At 40.4% G+C, this 9,135-nt stretch overlaps 1 long non-coding RNA gene across 1 annotated transcript; it reads right to left on the bottom strand.

Moving 5' to 3' along the window:
- LOC114581368 lies at positions 1 to 2,728 on the bottom strand. The gene is made up of 2 exons (XR_003703297.1): positions 2,281 to 2,728; positions 1 to 2,202 (listed from the first exon to the last, which is right to left on the bottom strand). It is a non-coding gene; the product is annotated as an uncharacterized LOC114581368 (long non-coding RNA).
- Positions 2,729 to 9,135: the final 6,407 nt, after the last annotated feature.

Genomic DNA, 9,135 nt, shown 5'->3' with positions numbered 1-9,135 from the left:
AGAGTAAAATTACTCAAATATTATTCATCTTTCAAATATAATCTCTATTACAAGTAAAGGGTACCTATTTATAGACAAATGTAGCCCATAATTGGCTACACTCAAAACAAGAGAGCACTAATCGTATGTAGCCATATAAGTTACCAAATGAAATAAAACTAGCCTGAAGTTATCATGGATAAGCGGCTCAGCTCCAACGTCATACTACCAAGGTAGGAGGAACTCAGGCTTATAGGAAGATGTCCAGTTGGTCGCCATAAGGAGGTGGGTTTGGTTGGCTAAATCGATCTGGATATTCCCATGTCTATGCACTAAGAACATCTTCAGGATCTTTGACAGAGAATTCATAAGATGAGCTACCATGGCTAACTTCCCACATGAGAATAGCATGCAAGGGCACGGGTGAAGTCGTTGTTTTGATTACCTGGTCACTAGTCATGTAATTATCAATCTTCTGAGTTGCCTTTACTAGAATGTTGTTGATCTCCCCCGTTTGTAAGCATATCCCCAATATGCTATTTGCAGAACTGCTACCTGCCGGAGCCGCATCTGAGTATGAAATGCTGATCTTAGAGCGGTCCACTGGAAGATCATGAAATTACAAGTCTAGGAACTCCATGTTTGACTTTGGGAGTGAATGAACAATAGATGGTGATTTTGATTGTAAGTTTAAGAGCATCAGTGGTTCTTTCTTCAGTTGAGGAAACTTAATAGATTCATTTGATGTCCTCCATGGTGTGGAGTTGACGAGTTCAAATGATAGAAAAGAACCATCTTTGATGTTATGCTGGCCTTCCCTCTTACTATCGTCATTAACATCATATGCAAGTTGCTCAAGATCAAGAACTCCACCAATCATGTCGTCATCATACACGTCATACACGGGCTCATCATAGAGAGGCACAGACGACGATTTCAGCAATGAATCTTCAAATCCTTTAAAGTTGAACTTGATCGAGGGTGCGGTGGAAGACTGACGAGGTGGCCCTTCAAACGCATCTTTGTGGGTAGAAGAGATTTGATTATCTGAAATGCCCTCGTCGTCGTCCGTTCGTACGCATTCAGTGCCTTTCCTCCATTTAAGCCTTGATAGTCGCTGCTGGAGTTGAACAATTTCTTGTTGAAGATTTTCAATTTCTGCTTGCTACAACATTCGTCGAGGAGGCATCTTGCTCTATTTTTCTTGACAATGTGCTTGCTGTAAACTTGCTAAGAATTTAAAAGTACCACCAATTGAAACTTGTTGTGGTCCGGCTATGGTCCTCTTACGGGTGGCATCGTTTTTGACTTGCAAAAATTCTGTTGTCTGCAGAACATAATTTAGCAGATAGGCTAAGGAAAAAAGACAGCAGGAATTTCTATGGCTAGTTAAGGTGTAGATCACAAACAGCTTAGCAAATACATTTGGTTGGCCGGAGAGACAAGAATGTTGATGCATTCACTGTCCCAAAAAATCCCTTAGCCTCAGGAATTGTTTTCTTGGAACCCGCCTAGGATTGAATGCTTGCTGTTTTGAGTTGGTCTTCAAGAATTGTCTTCGGCGAGCAAAGTAAAGGAGAGGACGTGGATTTCTTGGTTTGACGCGAAGCTTTTTGAAAACAGGGTGTATGCTAATGGCTATGAAGGATGAATCGGCAAAAGCTAGCTGTAGTTCTACGGTTCTTTAATTTGCTTGGTCAAATTTTAGTCGGCTTTAGAGAAATGACATCAGTAGCGATCGAGAGAAAGCAAGTTCTGTCGTAGACGGAGGCGGAACAAAGAGATCCGATCACCGTCGGCGAAGACTAGGGGCGACGAAGGAGGTCTTAGGCATCACAAATGACACCGGCGACTCGGCAACGGACAAGGAAACTAGGAAGCTCCACGCCTCCAACTGCCGCACACTCTGCCTCACGCGAGTCCGGTGCTCGTCTGTGTCCGTGGCATTTGCAGCGACCAAACGAACCTTTTCTTGAATCAAGAAGCATCAGGCCCGATCTCGCCTCTGGCCTACTCGGCCTTTCTTCCGTGGCATTTGCAGCGACCAAACGAACCTTTTCTTCAATCAAGAAGCACCAGGCCCGATCTCGCCTCTGGCCTACTCGACCTTTCTTCCATGCGAACGCCTGCTGCTTTGCCTCCGACAACCTCTATCAGATGCTTTCTTGGCTTCTTGTCACGAACCAGCATCCCTTCCGACACTTGGTGCAGTTCCGACTCCGCCTGATAAATGAAACAACCCTTTGAAAGAGCCTGCTTGCAACTTCTAAGGAGACTAAATCACTTGGCACATCTACGTACTAAAAAGAAATAAAACACTTCCTCCTTCGTCGATCGCCAGCATCATGGCTCTTGGCTCTGATACCAAAAGATACCGGATCAGAGGAGGCTCGACGAATCCACGTCGATGATCCGGTGGCCGATGCCGGATAACTCCAAGAACTCCTTGGGAGATGGATCACCACCTGAAATCCTTCAGGATACAAAAAACCAAAAAGAGTAAAATTACTCAAATATTATTTATCTTGCAAATCTAATCTCTATTACAAGTAAAGGCTACCTATTTATAAACAAATGTAGCTCATAATTGGCTACACTCAAAACAAGAGAGCACCAATCCTATGTAACCATATAAGCTACCAAATGAAATAAAATTAGCATGAATTTATCATGGATAAGCGACTCAGCTCCGGCGTCAATATAACTACACAATACTATAATACAACTCTATACTACTACTATTATATATTATGTATACTACATTATACCACTACTACTCTATACTATATATACTAATACTATTCTATACTACTTCTCTATATTATATAACTACACTATACAATATATATTGCACTATACTACTATTACTCTATAAAATATATATTATATTATATAACTACACTATATTATATATATACTACACTATACTACTACTACATACAATATATACTATACTATAATACTACACTATACTACTACTACTCTATATTATACTACTATTATATACTATACTACTAATACTCTACTATATAACTACTCTATACTATATATACTACACTATACTACTACTATTATATATTATACAACTATAAAGAAGAATTGTTTCATGCTACCAATTACTCTTTTGGGTGTTACTTGCTTTAGCATCTTACACTATGTAAGAAAAAATAAATTGAAACGCCTCATATTATGTTAAAGTAACCACATATGTGACACCGGTATAGATTAAATTGGTGTCAAACGATTACAAAGATAAGAGGAAGATCAATTCAAATACACAAACGAACATACTACAGAATAGGAAATAAAAGAAAACTTAGTTTTATTGCGGCAGATTCACCCCCTGGTTTGCCAAGCCAGGTTACAACCCTCCATCCCAGGGAAAATGCAGAATTTCTGCTTACAAACTCTCTACCCTCCCCTTAAGACATGGACTCTATTTATAGACATTATTAAGACAACACACACTAGACCCAAAAGCAGGAAAACCTGAACCAAACCAAACCAGTAGCAGGGAACAGAACCGAAAGCCTGTTAGTGGCCGGCCTAGGTTCGTTTGAGTGCATGATTTATTTCCTGTTTAGACAGCAGCAGCTCCTGCGTCATTCCCCCGGTCTTGAGAAGATGGAACTTCATTTTGAAGGGGAGGAGTAGTTCCCACGGGTTCTTCTTATATGTTGCTGGCTTGTTGTAATTGATACACATCTATCTCTTGATTGGAGAGCTCCATTAGGTCGTAATGATGTGATAAATCTGAAACATTAAAAACAGGAGAAATTTGTAAATTGTCAGGTAACTCAATTTGAAAAGCATTATCATTAATTTGTTTAAGGATACGAAAATGTCCCTTTGCTTTAGGTTGAAGCTTATTGTATCTTATGTTGGGAAACCTCTCCTTGCTTAGTCTGATCCAAACGAGATCTCCTTCCTTGAAATGTTCGCTCCGCTTTGATTTATTTGCTTGCTTTTGATATATAGTATTCTGTTTTTGAATATGCTGTTGAATTTGTTTGTGAAGTTATTGGATTTCCTTGACGCGCGAAGTCAGCATCTAAACTGTGAGCTATAGAAGAAAGAAGCGTTGTTAGTTTAATGGGTCCTGTGGGGTTTTGTCCATATACAAAATCAAATGGACTCCACCGAGTTGTTTGGTTTCGAGACTTATTGAAAGCGAATTCCACTTGTCCCAAAATCTCATCCCATGATCGAATGCTTTTCCCAACAAAACACTATAGGAGGTTTCCAAGGCTTCTATTAATTGCTTCAGTTTGGCCATCTGTTTGCGGGTGAGCTGTGGAACTGAATTGTAGCTTAGTGTCTAGTTTAGACCACAGAGTTCTCCAAAAGTGACTAAGGAATTTAACATCTTTATCAGAAGTGATTGTTTTTGGTATGCCATGTAATCGTACCACTTCATGGAAGTAAAGTCTAGAGATATGGGAGGCATCTGATGTTTTGTGACATGGTATAAAATGTGCTTTTTTTGAAAAGCGGTCGACCACTACCATGATGGAGTCTTTTTTCCGTTGAGTAACAGAAAGTCCCAAAACGAAATCCATGCTAACTTCTATCCAAGGTGACTCCGGTACATGTAAAGGTAGGTATAGTCCGGTATTGTGTTGTGTAGTCTTAGCCATTTTACAAATGTGGCATCTCTTAACATGTCGGGTTACATCCTTTTCAAGTGAGGGCCAATAGAAATTTTCTTGAATCATGGCAAGAGTTTTGTCTCTCTCAAAATGCCCTGCCAGACCGCCATTATGGTTTTAAAAAATTATGGCTTCACGCAAAGATCCTTGTGGTATAAATAGTCTATACCCTTAAACAGATACTCTTGTTGTATGTAAAAAAATTTGTATGGTTTAAGTAGGCAATGTTGCCAAATTTTTGAAAAATCAGGATCCTTTGCGTATAAGTCTTTAACAACTTCAAAACCAACCAACGGTCTTTATTTGTATGGTGTTGAGTAACATAAATCGTCGGCTCAGGGCATCTGCCACTTGATTAGTGGCTCCCGATTTATATTTTAAAGAATAATGAAAAGAAGATAAATACTCAACCCATTTGGCATGTCTGGCGTTAAGCTTGCTTTGGTACTGAAGGTGCTTATGGGACTGATGGTTTGTAAAAAGAATAAACTCTTGTCCAATTAAGTAATGGATCCAATATTGTAGTGCTCTAATGATGGCGTAGAATTATTTGTCATATGTAGAGCAATGTTTAAAATTGCGTATTCGGGTATTGAGGCGTTTTTTCATTCATGAGGCGAGGCGTAAGCCTCAAGGAGTTTTGAGGCATAAGCCTCACAATCAAAATATTGCGTAAACATAAAATGATAAATTTGTTATATACTAATGAGTGAATAATATAAAACATAAAAAAGTATAAGATATGAAGTGAAGTGAAATCAAAATATCTCAATAATAAGACAACATGAAATATAGTTCAACTCAAAATTCTATCTTTCCGAAATCCCAGTATTCTTTTCATTAACATATATTTCTGATTTCAAAAAATAAATAGCAATGACATATCACATATTAGCACCGTCATCACTAAGGGGTTCTTCATATGAATCATTATTATGGTGAACTTCTCTCTCCCCTTCCTCCTCTCTTATAGAGTCCAATGTCTGGTATTTACTTCAAGATTTATGTAAGTTTTAATATATATAGAGTGAGGCGTAAACCTCATGCCAGTGAGGCGAGGCGGACTTCAATGCGGGCCTCAACCAAGTTGAGGCGCAAGCCTCATAAAAAAAACTCGAGGCATAAGCATCGAGGCGTTTTTTACTTGAATTGCGCCAAGGCGGGCCTCATATTGCGCAATTTTAAACCATGATGTAGAGTACTTTTGGCGAGATTCATTTAGTTTTTCGCTAAAATAGGCCACAGAGTGGCGTCCTTGGCTTAACACAGCTCCAATTCCATTGTGTGATGCATCACATTTAACTTCAAAGGCTTGCGAAAAATTTGGAAGTCTGAGGACGGGTGTTGTTTGCATAAGATCTTTGAGTTGCTTGAAACTATCTTGTGCTTCTTTGGTCAATTCAAATTGTGGTCTTTTGAGGATTTCGGTAAGAGGAGCGGCAACCGAGCTGAAGTTTTGAATGAATCGTCGGTAAAAGGATGCCAAACCGTAGAACCGTTGAACATCATTTATGGAAGTTGGCGTTGGCCATTTGTGAATGGTCTTAACCTTTTCAAAATCCATTTCAAGTCCTGAGGGAGAGATGACAAAGCCTAAAAACTTGATAGTGTCCACTAGGAATTCACATTTGACTGTGTTAGCGAATAGACGTTGTTCCAACAGTACTTGAAAAACTTGTTTTAAATGTTGTAAATGTTCCTCCTCATTGTGGCTGTAAATCAAAATGTCATCAAAATAAATAACAAGAAATTTATTTAAAAAGAAACGAAAAACCTGATTCATAAGACGCATGAAGGTACTCGACGCATTGGATAATCCGAAGGGCATGACGGTCCACTCATATAAACCATCCCTTGTCTTAAAGGTTGTTTTCCACTCATCGTCGGGCCTCATTCTGATTTGGTGGTACCCGCTCCTGAGATCTATTTTGGAAAAAAAATACAGGCACCGCTTAATTGATCAAATAAATCATCTACGCGTGGAATTGGAAACCTGTACTTTATGGTGATCTTGTTAACAGTTCCGCTGTCAATACACATTTGCTAGGTGCCATCTTTCTTGGGTGCTAGGAAAGCTGGGACGACGCAGGGGCTGGCATTGGGTCTGACAAACCCAGTAGAAATCAGTTCTTCTACTTGTTTTTGTAGCTCCTCGTAGCTTTTAAGGGACATTCTATAAGTGGGCCTATTTGGAATGACAGATCCTAGTATGAAATCGATGATATGTTGAACTTCTCGCATGGGTGGTACACCTTTTGGAAGTTCCTCCGGAAAGACTTTATGAAATTCTTGAAGAAGAGGCTGGATTTCCAGGGGATGTTGTTTTTGTACTTTATTCTCAACCATGAGTAACATAACCAACCCATGCTGCTCGGCTTTGAGGGCTTGAGTAAAGAGGGTGGCTGATTTGGTCTTGGGAGCCAAGTGTGGTGGTTCGGCCTGTTTAGTAGGTGGCTTCTTGTCTTGGTTGTCATTATAAGGTGTGAGTACCAACGTTCGGCTACCGTTTTGAAAAGAATAGGTGTTGTGAAACCCATCATGGATTGTTTTTCGGTCGAATTGCCACGGTCGTCCCAACAGTAGGTGGCATGCATCCATAGGTACCACGTCACATAGAACTCGTTCTTGAAGATCCTTACCCATAGAAAAATTGAACCAAGCATTGGCGGTTGACCTCAATTTCGTTGCCTTTCTTTAACCATGCTAGCTTATAAGGTTGAGGATGTGGTTGTGTAGTCAATTGTAATTTTTCTATCATTAAAGAGGAGACCACATTTTCACAGCTACCACTATCGATGATAAGAGAACAAACTTTGCCTTGGATGGTGCATCTAGTCCTGAAGATGTTATGCCTCAACCATTTATGTTCAGGTTCGTATTGAGTGTTTAGCAGTCGTCTGATGACTAGAAGCTCTCAGTCATCAGCCGGTATAACTTGCTATGCCTCTTGTGAGTGGTTTGTATCTCCTTCACCGGAATCTTCATCAAACGGCATTTCTTCCATCAAGGTGACCAACCGCCTCGTAGGGCAATTAGCCGCGATGTAACCAAATCCATGGCACTTGAAACATTTTCTTGTCGGAAAAGAGTTGGTGGGCGGGTTGTTTGTGGCCAGCCAAGGACGGGCCAAGCTGGTGCCCCCGTTTGGTGGGTACGTGGTCGCATTTCTTCTTTCCGGTACAATATTGCTCGTGTGGTGTGTTCCGGTCAGCTGCTCTCCAGTGGACATTCGTCGTTTTCCTTGCTTCAATTATTTCTCTACCTTTAAAGAAAGGTTAATTACATCGGATAATGTCCAATATGGTTGGAGTTGGACAATGTTGGAGATGGACGAGTTGAGCCCATCCAAAAATCTCGCAATGGTGTTTTCTTCATTTTCTTCCAATTGGCACTTGATACTTAATTGTTCAAATTCAGCAGCGTACCCTTTGACGGACAGTTCAAGTAGTTGTAAATTGTGTAACCGGAGAAACATATCTTGGCGATAGTGCATGGGTAAGAACTTCTTTTGGAGTTCTTTGATCATCTTTGTCCACGTTGTAATTCTTGATTTTCCTTCTCTCTGACGGGATCACTTTAGATTTTCCCACCATAATGAAGCATTTCCTTTGAGCTTGATGGCGACAAGTTTGACAATGCGTTCTTGTGGGATTTCTTTATAATCAAGAATTCGTTCAATGGTGTGTAACCAATTGGTGAATTCATCCGGATCCAATCTTCCTTCGAATTTTGGAAGATCAAGCCGTATGTCGAAGTCATGAGCATGCCTTCTTGGCTCCCGCCGAAGATATCTCAACGGGACCTCATCTTCTCCACTTGATCCCTCATGATGGAAAGGGTTCTCATCAACTTCTTCCGGGTGCGGTTCTTCAGTTTCTTGTTGTGTTTCTCCTTGTTGACTGACTTTCACCGCAGCCAACCTATCTTGTAATCTTTGGATTTCCCTTTGTAGTTCTTCAATCGTTTATTCCTGGGTGTTTCTTGGAACCCCCCTTCTTGGTGGCATGGTTTCTTGTATACCGGAATGGGCACTCCGGTGGGGAGAGAAACTGTTAGATCACTGCAGCAACCGGAAATCTCAACAGCAATTGGAGGAGAATTCTTGGCCTGGATTGCTCTGATACCAATTGACACCCGTATATATTAAATTGGTGTCAAACGATTACAAAGATAAGAGGAAGATCAATTCAAAAACACAAACGAACATACTACAGAATAGGAAATAAAAGAAAACTTAGCTTTATTGTGGCAGATTCACCCCCTGGTTTGCCAAGCCAGGTTAAAGCCCTCCCTCCATCCCAGGGAAAATGTAGAATTTCTGCTTACAAACTCTCTGCCCTCCCCTTAAGACATGGACTCTATTTATAGACATTATTAAGACAACACACACTAGACCCAAAAGCAGGAAAACCTGAACCGAACCAAACCAGTAGCAGGGAATAGAACCGGAAGCCTGTTAGTGGCCGGTTTGAGTGCAGGATTTATTTCCTGTTTAGACAGCAGCAGC

This window comes from Dendrobium catenatum, unplaced genomic scaffold (assembly GCF_001605985.2).
Source record: "Dendrobium catenatum unplaced genomic scaffold, ASM160598v2 fragScaff_scaffold_1679, whole genome shotgun sequence".
In the NCBI taxonomy this organism is placed as follows: domain Eukaryota; kingdom Viridiplantae; phylum Streptophyta; class Magnoliopsida; order Asparagales; family Orchidaceae; genus Dendrobium; species Dendrobium catenatum.
Note: the sequence above shows the minus strand (reverse complement) of the source record. Positions and strands in the feature narration are given on the sequence as shown.